The 14123-nt window shown below is 29.9% G+C and overlaps 1 protein-coding gene across 2 annotated transcripts in view; it reads right to left on the bottom strand.

The window, feature by feature from the left end:
• Nucleotides 1-14123, bottom strand: part of LOC129915328 (neuroligin-4, Y-linked) — a 271030-nt gene that overhangs the window by 217035 nt on the left and 39872 nt on the right. For both annotated transcript variants that reach the window (XM_055994818.1, XM_055994819.1), the window contains exon 2: nt 3707-3735. The gene's annotated coding sequence lies outside the window, so the exon portion shown is untranslated. The remainder of the gene's footprint in view (nt 1-3706; nt 3736-14123) is intronic.

Below are 14123 nucleotides of genomic sequence, written 5' to 3' on the forward strand. Positions count from 1 at the left end.
TATAAATTAAAGGCCTTTATTTAAAAAAAATAAAGAGAAGTGCATATCGTTTATCGTTTGAGAAAAAGATGAACAATTTAATTACAGATTAATGTCGTGAAATAATACTCGATTTTGTTTTTGACCAAAATCGACAGTCGTCATCGAGAAAATGGTAGGTTATACCTCGGAAATTTTACACTATTAGCTGTCAATCCTAAGCCTAAAAAGCCATCTGTACTAGGTTGGAAGATTTTGAGAAAAATGTGCCAGTTCACACATTGTAAGTATTTGGATTGTATACACATAATAAAAAAAAAATACGTATACGCCACAGTGTACAATTCATGTTATAAAAATAATTTTCAATGTTCCAATTTTTTTTTTACAATTTTTTATAAAATAAACGAACTTAATACCTACTTAACACGCACCTACAATTGAACTGTAAAAATATAAAAGAGTCTTTAATAGCACTGTGATAGTTTTTAGAACTTTTTTTTTGCAACAGAGCGGAGACACATCGATTCTGGTTAATTCGAGTATGCTGAATTCAGTGGTGGCAACCGTTTTGAAAGTTTGGCTCAGGTTTTCGAGATATTTCGAAAATAAAATCTTAGGTCGGGACTATTAAAATACTGATAATTTCGAATAATTAAGTTTTTTTTATGCAGTTTTTAGTTTAGAGAAAAGCTATTCCTGTATATAGCTATATGTTTAACACTATTCCAACCTAGATTGTTATGTTTCGGTCGCTTACAAAGCATTTTATAAACATAAACTTCACTTTTTCAAGTTTTTTTTTATTTTGTTGACTTTCAAAGCCTTTAATATGGATGCAATTTGAGTTTAACATTGATTCGGGATATTTTATATTATTTCCATAGCATATAATTCCAAAAATAAATAAAATACTGCAAACCTGAAAAAGTTCACTAGTGAAAATCAGTCTATTAAGCTAAGGAAATGTATTAAATAACACTGGTAAGCAAAATTAAACTTTTTTTTTGCCACAAGAACCAAAATGTACTTTTCTGAAGTTGAAAGGAGTGCTGAACTCGAATCCGAAGCAATAAATATTTATTTGACTTCCTTTTTTTTTAATATTACAGTTATAAAAGGCAAAAAACGTTATTTTGACTGCTTTTATCCCGGCATGATGTAAGTATATAAGAACGTTTTTTGTTCTTCCAAAAACTGTTTAATTCATTTATTATCTGACATATCTTAAGCTTAAGCTGAAAATCCAAAAACTATCTTAACTTAATCTTAAGTTCAGGTTTTGATACATTTCCGTAGCTTAGTAGGCTGATTTTCACTAGTGAACTTTTTCAGGTTTGCAGTATTTTATTCATTTTTGGAATTATATGCTATGGAAATAATATAAAATATCCCGAATCAATGTTAAACTCAAATTGCATCCATATTAAAGGCTTTGAAAGTCAACAAAATAAAAAAAAACTTGAAAAAGTGAAGTTTATGTTTATAAAATGCTTTGTAAGCGACCGAAACATAACAATCTAGGTTGGAATAGTGTTAAACATATAGCTATATACAGGAATAGCTTTTCTCTAAACTAAAAACTGCATAAAAAAACTTAATTATTCGAAATTATCAGTATTTTAATAGTCCCGACCTAATATTTTATTTTCGAAATATCTCAAAAACCTGAGCCAAACTTTCAAAACGGTTGCCACCACTGAATTCAGCATACTCGAATTAACTAGAATCGATGTGTCTCGCTTCTGTTGCAAAATCGAACTATCACAGTGTAGTTAAACAATCATCACATTAAGGCAAATATTAATTCTTTTTAAGTTTTTAATACTTACTCAACTAAACGCTTTAGGTATACGAAATCATATTTTGATTTACCACAGGTGTTTGAAAATTTTCATAAAAATTTGTTTTTCACATTTTGCATCGAAAAACAAATTTCAAAATTTGTTTAAAGAAAAGATGCAACAGTTACAAGAACTTTTAACTTCTTATGTAGTGAGCCAATTATTGTAGAAAATTATAAAAATAAGAAATTTATAAAATTCATTAATTCATGGTTGTGGTTAAAGAAAACGTAAGATGATGAAATTTAAAATACACTGAACGAAAAAAAGCTAATATTTTCTAAACTGGTTGAGATAGAAACTTTTTCTATTCGGTTTCAGAACATTCAAAAGTGCACCTATCAGCCATTTCAGGCTTAAGCCTTAACTACATTGGCTCAAAAAGTGAAAAAGTACAAAAGTGAAAATTTTCAAACGCATTTTTGTATAGTTTTTCGGCCTGAAAAATTAAAACAAATGATGCAGAAAGCTTATTTTTTGGTGTTATAAATAATATGTATACTCTTTTTCACAAAACAATTGCGCTAGCCAGAAAAAAAATATTTTCACTTTTGTACTTTTTCAAAAAGTGGTGTATGTAGTTAAGCCTTTATGCATTTTCTACCAGACACCCTTTATAAGCGTTTGAAAGTACGGATATTGATTTATTTTCTCAAAAAATATTTGGATGCCAATAACTCTGCAGCCAGACCCCCAAGTTTGGTTTTCCAAACCTTTACTTTGATACCTAACTCGATGAAATTGGACAAAATTTTCTTAAATGCATTTTTTTCGGCAAGGGGTTAACCTTGACTTTTTCTCGAAAAACTTTTTTTTTTTTTTTTTTTTTTTTTTTTTTTTTTTTTTTTTTTTTTTTTTTTTTTTTTGACGGGAGGAAATCTTCAAAAGACACTTGGCAGTATTCGACACCAAGTAGTGTGGGACTCTTAACCACTAAAACCACCTCTTTATCAGGACCAATCTTGAGAGATCGACATCAGATTTTTCTTTCTTAACTTTGTAAAATCACTTTGGGGGAAGTTTAAACTTTTAATACTTTCCCATGTTTTTTTAGACCATAAGCTCATGAGGCTTGGTTCTTCTTAATCTCCGAACATGGTTTCTAGTATTCAAGACGGACACCATTTCAGAATTGGTATGACATTGCAGTCTCTGATTATGGGATACAGCGTATTTTTTAACAACTTCTGTAACCGTTTCCATCTGTAAGTCACGATGCAGATCGCTATTTCTTATGTACCAAGGTGCATTAACTATTCCACGAAGGACTTTGTTTTGGAATTTTTGGATGATTTCGGTATTTGTTTTCTTTGTACAGCCCCATAATTGGATACCATAGGTCCAAACAAGCTTTAGTACTTGATTATACAGCATTATTTTGTTTTGGGTTGATAAATCAGAGTTGTTACCAAGTAACCAGTACATTTCTCTATATTTCAAGTTCTCGAAAACTGAAAAAAAAAAAATAAATTTGAATTTTGTACCTAAATGTATAGGTCTGTTCACTGTGAACTCAAATCTATAAATCAAAACTTGTTTTGAGACTTAGGTCGTAGATTCTGAAGCAACAAATCAGGATCATTGACACATCCGCAGCAAGAGGAAGCGTGGAGAACCAAGATGCCTTACTTTCATCCTTGTCAACCAAAAACAAAGTTACTTTTTATCTTTTCATTTAGTAATCGGCTTAAAACATGGATTTTCGTGTAGGTACTAAATCTTGAGATAATGATTACAACTAAACCGCAGATTAAATTTGTTGTTTTATGCAGAAAACTCTTTTTCCATAAGAAAATTACTTTGGAATTATGCCGTTTTTTTTAGTTTAAAAAAATATATGTATAAATACAAAGCATTAATCATACTTTCATTGATGTAATTACCTTTAAGAAACAGGAAAATATTCGTCTTTCTGCAAGAATAATAATTAATAAAATATATAATTTAATACTTTTGTAGCTAAATGCAAATAAGATCTTTTCAATATATATAATGTAAAAATTTAGAGAGAAGGTCACAGAAACATACTGCATTTGAACTTAAATTTGCAAATAATTGGAGATATTATAGTAGTCCTTTTTGAGAAAATAATATCTTTGCTTTCGAGTATTGTCCTTAGTTTCAATTTTACTTACAAATAATTATTTGTGGGTTGCTTATAAGATATTAACCTTTTCAAATGCTGTTAAACTTTAAAATAACACCAAGCAATATTGAACATACACCTATATAAATCTTATACCACGGAATCTCATTCAATTACATGCTTTTGTGAAAGCTTAAACCATGAAACCCACATGAATGTCATGGTCATTTAACATCAGCCGCACTTCTACGCTACTAACATTTCACCACACTGTAATATCAATATTTATACAATCCTAATTTGCTCACCACAATATTTGATTGAAAGGAAGTTGAAATTCGGGAAACTTTAACTTTAACATTTGTGGGATAATTGAAGAATAGACCGAAAGCATAGCAGTTAATTGGCTATATAGGTTAAGTCTTTTCTATTAATAAATTTGAACTTCCAAATGAAAACGTCTCAAAAAGAAAGTGTGTTTTTCTTTTTTTTAATAAATTGATGCTATTTTTCAATTTCTTTGTAGTGGTTCTCCATGTTGTGTGTATGAATGTATATATCGCACCCTCAGTGCAAAAGAGCGATAAGTCAAAAAATGACATTTTTAAGATAATGATGAGGAAATGTTGCTTTAAATTACCTTTCTTTTGAAGGGCTTGTTGTTAGCGTAAACGAAAAATTCGAAAGATTATGACTGTTTTTGTCCAATTCCTACTATATTAAAAGTCAAACTCTTTCCTAATTTAAACAATTTTAAAAAAATGAATTTATTAAAACTACAAAATAAACATAATGGTTCTTGTAATAGAGCTTTGACATTATGGAAATTGCTGTCCCATGGAAAGTTATAGGGGAAACTTTAGAGTCAGTATGTATTTTGCAGAAGCGTTTTCTCGAAATGAGTTCTCGCTCTTTTGCACTGAGGGTGCGATATGTAAATATAAATAAAAATATATTAAAACATTTTGTTTGTTATTTTTGTATATTTTAATTTTTTATTTTTCACAACATTTAATTATTTATTTTGCAACGCGAATATTGAAATATTCTTCGCAACCCATTACCTAAAGTCGCAAAATTGAGCCCGATGATGTTTTTTTTTTTAAACCGAAACGCGTCGCAAAGTAAATAATTAAATGTTGTGAAAAATTTCAATTTTTTTAAATTAAAATAAAATTAAAATATACAAAAATAACTAACAAAAATTTTTTTTTTAATTTAATCGAAGCAAATCGGCCCAAAGTCAAAAATTATCATGGGTAAGAAAAAATAATTCCATTTAAAAATTAATATTTGAGCAATTAAAAAAGATATTAACATTTTTGAAATGCAGGTACAAAGTATAGCATTTCTTCTAAAACTCAAGACATTAATGAAGTTTTTATCATAAGTATTACGGAGTTATTAACATTAACATGAGAAAAGGCATACCAAAGTAAGCGTTTTCTTAAATCATCGCTAAAGGGTATCAACTTTGTAGATAGAGAGTTACTGTAGAACAATTTTTTTCTTAGAATATATCCAAGAATCATCCCTTAAAATCTTCTTATCTCATCCCGGGACACCCTGTATATTTTTATTTAGGTATATTTACATATATACAATTTTTCAAAGTTAAAACAACTTTGATTTAAAGATGTTATATAACGGCAAACCACTTTAAACTAACGATGTTCTACTTTAATTTTAAAATTTTCGTCTTCAACGCAAAATCATTCCAAAAAACAGTTGAATCAACGTGGTTTTCCTTGATTTTAAGTTGTTTTTTCCCTCAGTGTATAAAATAGTGCCAGGTCCTCTTCACAAAAAAAAAAAAACAGTTGAAAATATGATGAAATATCTATGACAGTTAAACTCGGTATCTACTATGAGAAGATTAATTAGAATTTCTGACTAACTGAAATAACTTTTTTATTGGATTTATAAAGAATGGATGGAAAAGTAGATCTAGTCATATCGTCTGTGTACGTGGATTTCATTTTTCTACTTAACCAAACCAACATGTTTTTTTTTTTTGTTCTCATACATACATGAACCACCCTGTTTTAGTTCTAGGAAGAGTTCTCTTGCAATAGAAATTATTCGTTTCTAATTGTATTAGACATGAAGCCATTCGATTAACAAACAGACGTCTAATTAAGTGAATTGACTAGAAGGTACAACTACGGACGTTCTCGTTGAATACATTCATACAATGTACTCGTACCTACCAACTCTGACTGGACCTTATTCACTTCCATGGCAAGGCAATAGAGGATTCCAGCTTCCAGACGATGAATTTTAATATCTACAAGTTCTTGCCGTATAACACGGTATTGGGTCTCCCTAAGCTTCTTATACATTGTGTACGATATGCATACATAACTAAGTTTCACTCACACAGAGCGACAAGGGATGAAATGAAAAAGCAACTGAGTTTCGATGTAACATTTCGCTTGATTCCCTTTTCTTTTTTAATCAAATGATATATCTTCATCGATGGGGAATTAAATAGCGGGAAATAGAAAATTAATTAAGGCAATCAATTATTAAAAAGGTCTTTATTTGGGTTAATGGACTTAGAGGGGTGGGGGTGAGGGAAAGGTGTATAGCTTCTTGGCTTGATAAACTTCTTCATTTTATATGTCTTAAATAATTAATTTTAAAACAAGACCAATATCCAAGAATGATATTTAACTTATTCAAATACTCTAACATTGATATGTTTCTTATTTTTTGTTATTTTGAAGGATGAGAAATTCGAAACTAATATTTAATGGATAGTTTGGAGATTAGAAGGATTATTTTATAGTTTTTTTTTTTATTTGTGTTTGTAAAATAGGTAAAAGGTAAAATAATATATCTTTTGAGGGAAGCATAGGTTTGATTTTGAGTATGGTTGAGGATAAAATTGATTGCAACCAAGAAGATAGATGAATTTTGTTGAAGAATCCTTTTGGTTAAATCATGAGGGGATACAAAAGTCAAATCAGGAGGTATATTTGATCAAAGGTTCTGTTATACTATTTTTCATTATTAATTGAAAATATTTATCTTTTAAGCTCACTTACCTAGGTACATAAATAATATATATACCTACCTATTATTGTTTGTTATTTTTTTTTTACTTCCAAGGCTCAAAATCAATTTATTAAGATTCAATACTACCCACTTGCCAAATTTCTTAAGCTATCACTCTAATTGATCAAAATGCGATTAACAACTTTTAACTCAAAGGAGTTTAATTAGACTATATAATGTGATACCAAGGTGCCTTGGCAGGCCGTGTGTATATAGGCACGTAGTATAGAGCTATCGAATCATAGTACATTTTGGTTTTGAGCCACAGTTAATTGGCTTCCAATTTTAGATTGATTTTCCTAAACAAATTCAGAATTTGGTTCCAAATACTTCTTCACCGAGACCCTAGATTTACCTTCGGATATCCACCGAATTCCACCGGACTACAGCTGCACCACCGTCCGCAGCACTTTTTGATCGCTGCACAACCGCTGCACCACCGATGCACCACGTCCACACTATTATCAGAAATTTCTATTGTGCCGCACCACCGCTGCACCACATCCACACAGTTTCATTTGAAAAAATAAGAAAAAATTAACCGCACCACCGCCGCACCACGACTGCACCACGTCCGCACCATTTCATTTTGAATGAAAAAAAATCTATTCTCGTACATACAAATGTTTAAGTCGTCTTCAAAGTTATTTTTTACAAATTGCCAGTTCGTACAAACATGACTTGGTCGAGTGGTTAAAGCGTTGGATTTCTAATTCAAAATGCTCTGGATATTCGGGTTCGAATCTCCTTCTCGTCGGAGAAGGAGATTCAATAATCGAAAATTATGTACCATGGTGCAGCGAATTTTGTATACAAAATGAAATGGTGCGGACGTGGTGCAGTCGTGGTGCGGCGGTAACTTTATTTTTTGCGCATTTATTTTATTTTCAAGCTGAATAATCGGACAAAAAGCAATCAAAATAAAAAAAGGCCATAATGTTTATCAGCTGATCACTCGGATACCTGAGGTATATCAGAAATTCTCGGATACCTACAGATTATTTTTTGACAGAAAATGGTTCATTTCTTTTCTAATTTTTAACATTGTTTACAACAACAAAAAGCTATCCGATAGCTTTATGTTAGGTGTTTGAACGTGCCCAATGAGAATTGAGTTGTAATTCTTTCGTTGGCCTCAAAAAATATAAGAACTATTTTTTCAGTTTTACTCCGATTTTAAATATATACCGGGGGTTGGTACAATATACGAATGTTCTAAAAGCTATCATCGAAAGAAAACAATGACCTCAGGGAGGCATTTTATTACCTTTGCCCTATGCGTCAGCTTCTTTGACGATATGGTCGCATAAACCATTGATAAAGCTACTCAATTTAAATGTGTTGCCCCAGAAGAAAAATTATTCATATTTTATCTAAACTGTGTTTCTAAAAGTAATTTTTGAACAGAAATTACTTCAAAAAGTGTTCATTACCTATATTCACATAGCGCATTCATTTTATCATATCAACGCTTAGTAATTTAATAAAAGGATTTGAAACTAACTCTTTAAAATTAAAGTAAGAGTGAGTTATGTATTTTAAGAACCTCGTCATTTTTGTAGAAATTCAAACAAAACACAAACATTTCTAGGATTTTGTTTACAACACATTAAAATAATCGTTTTTATAAAATGGCACTTCTTAGTCGACAGAGACATTCATAAATACCTCGAATAAATGTGAAACTTTCATAGAAAAGCAACCTTTTTTCTTGGAAGAATGGTATAGTAGAAAATAGCTACTGAATGTATGAGATGCGTCCTTGTCCCACTTGAGTGATGATTGTTATATCTAAGCTCTATTTTTTTTTTCTTCTTTTATTTTTGCAATTTGAATGATGAATGTCCTTCTTGCCGTTCTTTGTCCTGCCTCTCCATTTGTCGACGTCCTTTCGTGGTATAGAATTCTTATATATAGGGGTAGAAAAATATATATGAAAAAAAAAAAACAAAAACCAAAAGAGTGAAAAATCTTTTCTACTTATGTATGAACAGTGATAAATGTTAAAAAAGGAGCAACCTTTCACCAGAAGCTTTCATAAAACAAATTCTAATGATTTTTTCAAGACTCTATACTGTACTACTTATGAGATGATACATTACCTTTTTGAACGCCCATGAACACATTTCTCTTATTATTCATACTCAAATATGACACATTCATTCACAAGGGATCATATGTCTAGGTTTTTGAGGAATGAAAAGAACAAATAGGTTCAACGTTCTTTGTTTTAATAAATTTTTGTTCTTAGAAAATAATGTCTTTAAATTAAAGGCTTAGATGTATTTATAATGGGTTAAACTCAAATAAAAACATTAATAACAAAAAAATGAAGAAATAAATTCTTTGGTAGGTACTAAATAAACAACTTTGAGTTTTTTTTTAATAAGATTTAGTAAATGTGTATGAAAAAAAAAAATCAAAAACCACAAAGTTTGTTTTTCAAAGGAAAAAAACACCAAATAAAATTAAAATCAGCTTCAAAAAAAGTATGCAATTTGATTTCTTTTATTAAGATTCATTTTTAGAAAAGTTTTTTTTCTAACTAATTTTTTTTTAAGTAATTTTTTGAAAAACAAATATTTTAACAAATAGTTAATATTCCATTTTGGAGCTAATCAACACCTTGAAACCAAAATTAAAAACAAATTCAATCCAATCCAAGTCAATATCGAAAATTTGATGTTTTTTAAAATAATTTCAAACATATTTGAAGAATCCAAAAATTGGTTTTATTTTGAGGCATTTAGATTGAAAAAAAAAAAAGTGTTCTATTTCAGGTTCCGTAAATAAAAACCAACACTTAAGGGGGGAAAGCCCTCTGGAATTGTTTTATTTTTTCATTATTAATTTTGTGCCTAAAAAAATCATTTATCTACCGAAGAAACTATTTAAGTGGTCTTAGCCTTAAATAAAGCCTCAAAAGTCCCCAGATAGTCCTGAAATCCATGCGTTCCGAGCCTACCACATTACAAAAATGAAAACTTTAAACGAATTTTTCTCGAAACACGGTTTTTTTCGCGCCGTGCAACGTAACTCAAAAACAAGCTATCGACTTGAAATAAATTGCAAATTACTCTTTAATTTATTGGTCATTGCATGAACCTAAAAGTTCAATATAATTTCCACAATAAATGTTTTTTTTTAACAATTTGTTTATAAAAAAACATTGTGTTTTTCGTTTTTTTGGTCTCTAATTTTTATTTTACACTTTTTTTTCTGCTAAATTTAGGTTCATGCAATGCGTATAAATATATTTTAATGGAAAAAAATTTCTCTTTTGATTATAAATAATTAACTGGACCTGGGCATTGCACGGCGCGCAAACGCGAGGCATCAATTTTAAACGGCTGTAGGGCCGCCATTTTTTTTTTTATTGCTTCAAAAAAATTGTGTTAACACTTCATGATGTCAATAACATCATGTATTTTTCCAAATTTTAATTAATGCTTTCAGTTTTCCAAAAAAAATTCTTGAAAAACCCGTCATCCAGAGGGATTTCCCCCCTTAAGTTTTTTTTTAACAAAAGCGTTGGAGCCATTTTTGAGAAAATTAAAGCTTTTCATAATTGGTACCTATTACAGATACCGTTAGTTTTTGTTAAAAAAATTCTGCAAAGATTACTACATACCAAGTTTGAATTAAGTAGACAAATCCGTTTAGGTTGTAGCTCCTTATACAGAAGGTATTCCATATACCAACTGACATTTTGGCAGACAGATAGACGGACGTGCGGGACTCACTTTTTTACATTTTTTACCAATGCGTAACTTAAAAGTATGTGTTATAATACCAATATTGCATGAACAAAAAGCCAATAAAAAGTACGTATACGCCACAGTGTACGTTAACAACGTGCAAATAATATGAATTACATCATTAGGCTAGATGCTAACACACCCTAATTGAAATAAAATAAACACTTGCATTTAATAATTGAATAACAACAGCTCAGAGACCAATAGTATGATAACCTTTGAAGCTTTGAGAAAGCAATTGAAAAATGAAGCCTTATCGAGGGAACACTTAGCGTACCAGTTCCGATCCAGGTAAAACGGACAATCTTAAAAATTCAAAAAAATTGCATCTGTTCATTCAAAACATAATATTTAATAATATTGTTTGGTACATAATAAGCTCAAAGTCTTTTTACGAAACCTTCTTTATTATTTTTATTTTTGTTGCCCTGAGATATGAAATTCCAATTCAAGAACTACTTCACAGAATAATTTTTTTTTAAATCTCTATAAAGAAGATGAATGTCCTTACTTGATTCAAATCTAAACCAACTTAGCAATTAAATAGAAGTAATTTGTATACAAAAATTCATACTTTTCTCAACAGTCGTCAGTATCTACCCTGAAGTGAATTGAGAGCTACTTTGCTTTGCTCCAACATGTTTTTTGAAATGCAATCTATCTATTTAATTGGTCAACTATTTTCTATTTTAAACATCCAAGAACTATTGCTCATGGCGAAAGTAAAGATATCTTTCTTAGCATTTTTTTTTTTTTTGTTTGCAATCACTTTTTTGTATCACTCTATGGTTGGCTAGTATCTATGCACATTTACAAAAGGCTTAAGTAAAATCTACGAAAAGGGAATGTACCGAGAATAAAGGATTGTATTCACTAGGTACTGGAAAATTTTCTCCAGAGCCCTTAGGTACTCAATCACCATAGAAACATCAATAAAGAGTATTTTGTGTTGCAAAGAAAGGCAATGATTCTTTCAAAAGAGGGCTTTTTGAATTTGATCTTTATACCCTACCCACTAACGGCAAATTGAGTGAGATATACACACTGCTATCACACCGAAATACACACACAAACAGTAAAAGGATAGCAAACATTCACTTTATATATAGATGCGATGCGACAGTGTATTAGGAACACAGGACAATCTTTTAGACCACCAGATATGGAAAGAGAGAGACAGATAAAGGAGTTGTACTCAATCCGTTTAGTGGTTTCTTTGGCTTAAAATCATTTTGGTGACATATCCTATCCTAGTGCTGTTAGGTACAAGGTACCAACAAGCTTTTACAAATTGAAAACTCTAAAATTCTGCATCTTACATAAATAATGTGAAATCCTTAACTTGAACAAGTCTGTTCAAAATTTAATTAACTTTAGGTTTTGGGAATGCGTGGTCATAGGTTGGTTTTTTGGTTTGACAATTATTTGAAAAGTATTGGATTTTGTTCTTAACATCTAAGGATGAAATAAAGTAAGGCTCTTTTCAAAGTGATTGAGTAAACTGTCCAAGCAAAATTATTCCCACATTTTAAGTTTGGTATATCAAATTTCTATGTATAGCCTTCGGGTATGGGTATGAAAGCAATTTGCATTTTTGAATTTTCTGGTGTCTTAGTTTTGATTGTTGATGATGAATTGAAAATTTATTAGCTATTTGGCAAAAAAAGATGAACAATGGTCAAACGAATGTTTTTCAAAATTTTTAGGAAATAGGTCAAACGCAGGATTTTGATCAGGGTTGAGCAAAGTGATTTAGGGCAAACACAAATAAAAGGCTAAAAGTAATTACTTTGTGTTAGGAGAGTTAATGTGGTAAGAAATATGAACGAAATTAGAACAAGGTGAAAATTGATTTGTACACTATTTTTATTTCTAACCGATTTGGTTAGAAATCAGAAAAAAGGAAACAAATTTGTTTTAATTTTTTTTTTCTGTGGAAGATTTTTATAATTTTTTTTAATTTTTTGGACTTCTCCATCATCGCACCTAATGTTAATTTAGATAAGAGCAAGTAGAAAGTGATAAAAAAGTTGCAATTCTAGTGACTTTTTCAATTCACTTCAATGGTTTTTTATAGCTAAAACTTTGTAAAGGCTGGTCCTAAAATTTTGTAATTATTTTCAAATGATATTATTGTGACTTATTTCTGATTTTTACTACCTCTTTAAAAGTAAATTATTTTATTAAGTCGCTTTAATTTGCGTTCTATCCCAAATGCAATATTGTTACCGAATTTCACTATTAACCCTCTTTTTTGCAGATTTGGTTTATACTTTTTCATGTCGCTAGAACTTTTTTTGGTCTCACTCTTTTATAAAGAATCATTATATGAAATTGATGTAGAATTATCCGAGAAATCCGAATATTGTATTCACAATTCCCACCCTCATAAAGACACTATTTGTGGCCACTTTTTATTTTTGTCCTACCAAATTCGCACCCGTGTGCCGACAGAGGGTTAACCATGATATTCCTATAGACAATTCAGATTCTTGTTTCCAATCTTAAAGTAATACCAATTTCAGAATTTTAATCAATATTATTATAAATTAGTTTTTGAAATAGACCCAAATTTTCTCTACACCTACAAAAAAAAACACCCTTTCACATGAAAAATATTTATGTACTTAACTTTTTCGTAATTTAATTACCTTGGCAACGAAAACATTTTTAATAAATTTCGTCAGAGAACCATTGATTTCATTTGACTTATCGCGGAATTTCCTTATTTCCCAAAAAAAAAAAACATAAGTTTACCATTTTTTTACATAGTTTTTCTGGTACACATTCTGAATTTCAACATTCCACAAAAAACTCATATTTCGAATTTCATCAGTGTATCAAAAGACACTACCTAAATTTTGCATAGACTCTTTTGATCCTTGATTCCTATTGCAAAATTAAACTTTTTGCCAAGTTTCATGAAGGTTACAACTATAAGTTTTGTCGGTTATACATAATTCATCAAAAGCCCCAGCCTTAAAAAATCTTCTTAAATTTTAAAATTAATAGCTTTTTTATCACTAACATAAGGAGCATGAAAAATACCTGAATGCAAATCACAAATCACAATCACAAAAAAATTACGTATACGCCATAGAGGCCGACAAATCATTTTAGAATCGAATAATCTAGAATTTATATTTTATTTTTTCGTATCTTCAAATGATCTCCTTAGACAAATAATTTACTGCATTAACATTCAAACTCCAGTATTAATTGAACCCTAATTTATCCGATTAGTAATAATAAGCATATTGCCATTTCGATTAAGAAACTAATTTTTGTATAAAAATTTCTTAAAATCCCTAAAATTACTTAAATTTCTATGATGAATTCTCAATTAGTTAAATGCCTTACATGACCCTTTATGTAAATCCCAAAAGGATGTACTTA

This window comes from Episyrphus balteatus, chromosome 3, assembly GCF_945859705.1.
Source record: "Episyrphus balteatus chromosome 3, idEpiBalt1.1, whole genome shotgun sequence".
NCBI lineage: Eukaryota > Metazoa > Arthropoda > Insecta > Diptera > Syrphidae > Episyrphus > Episyrphus balteatus.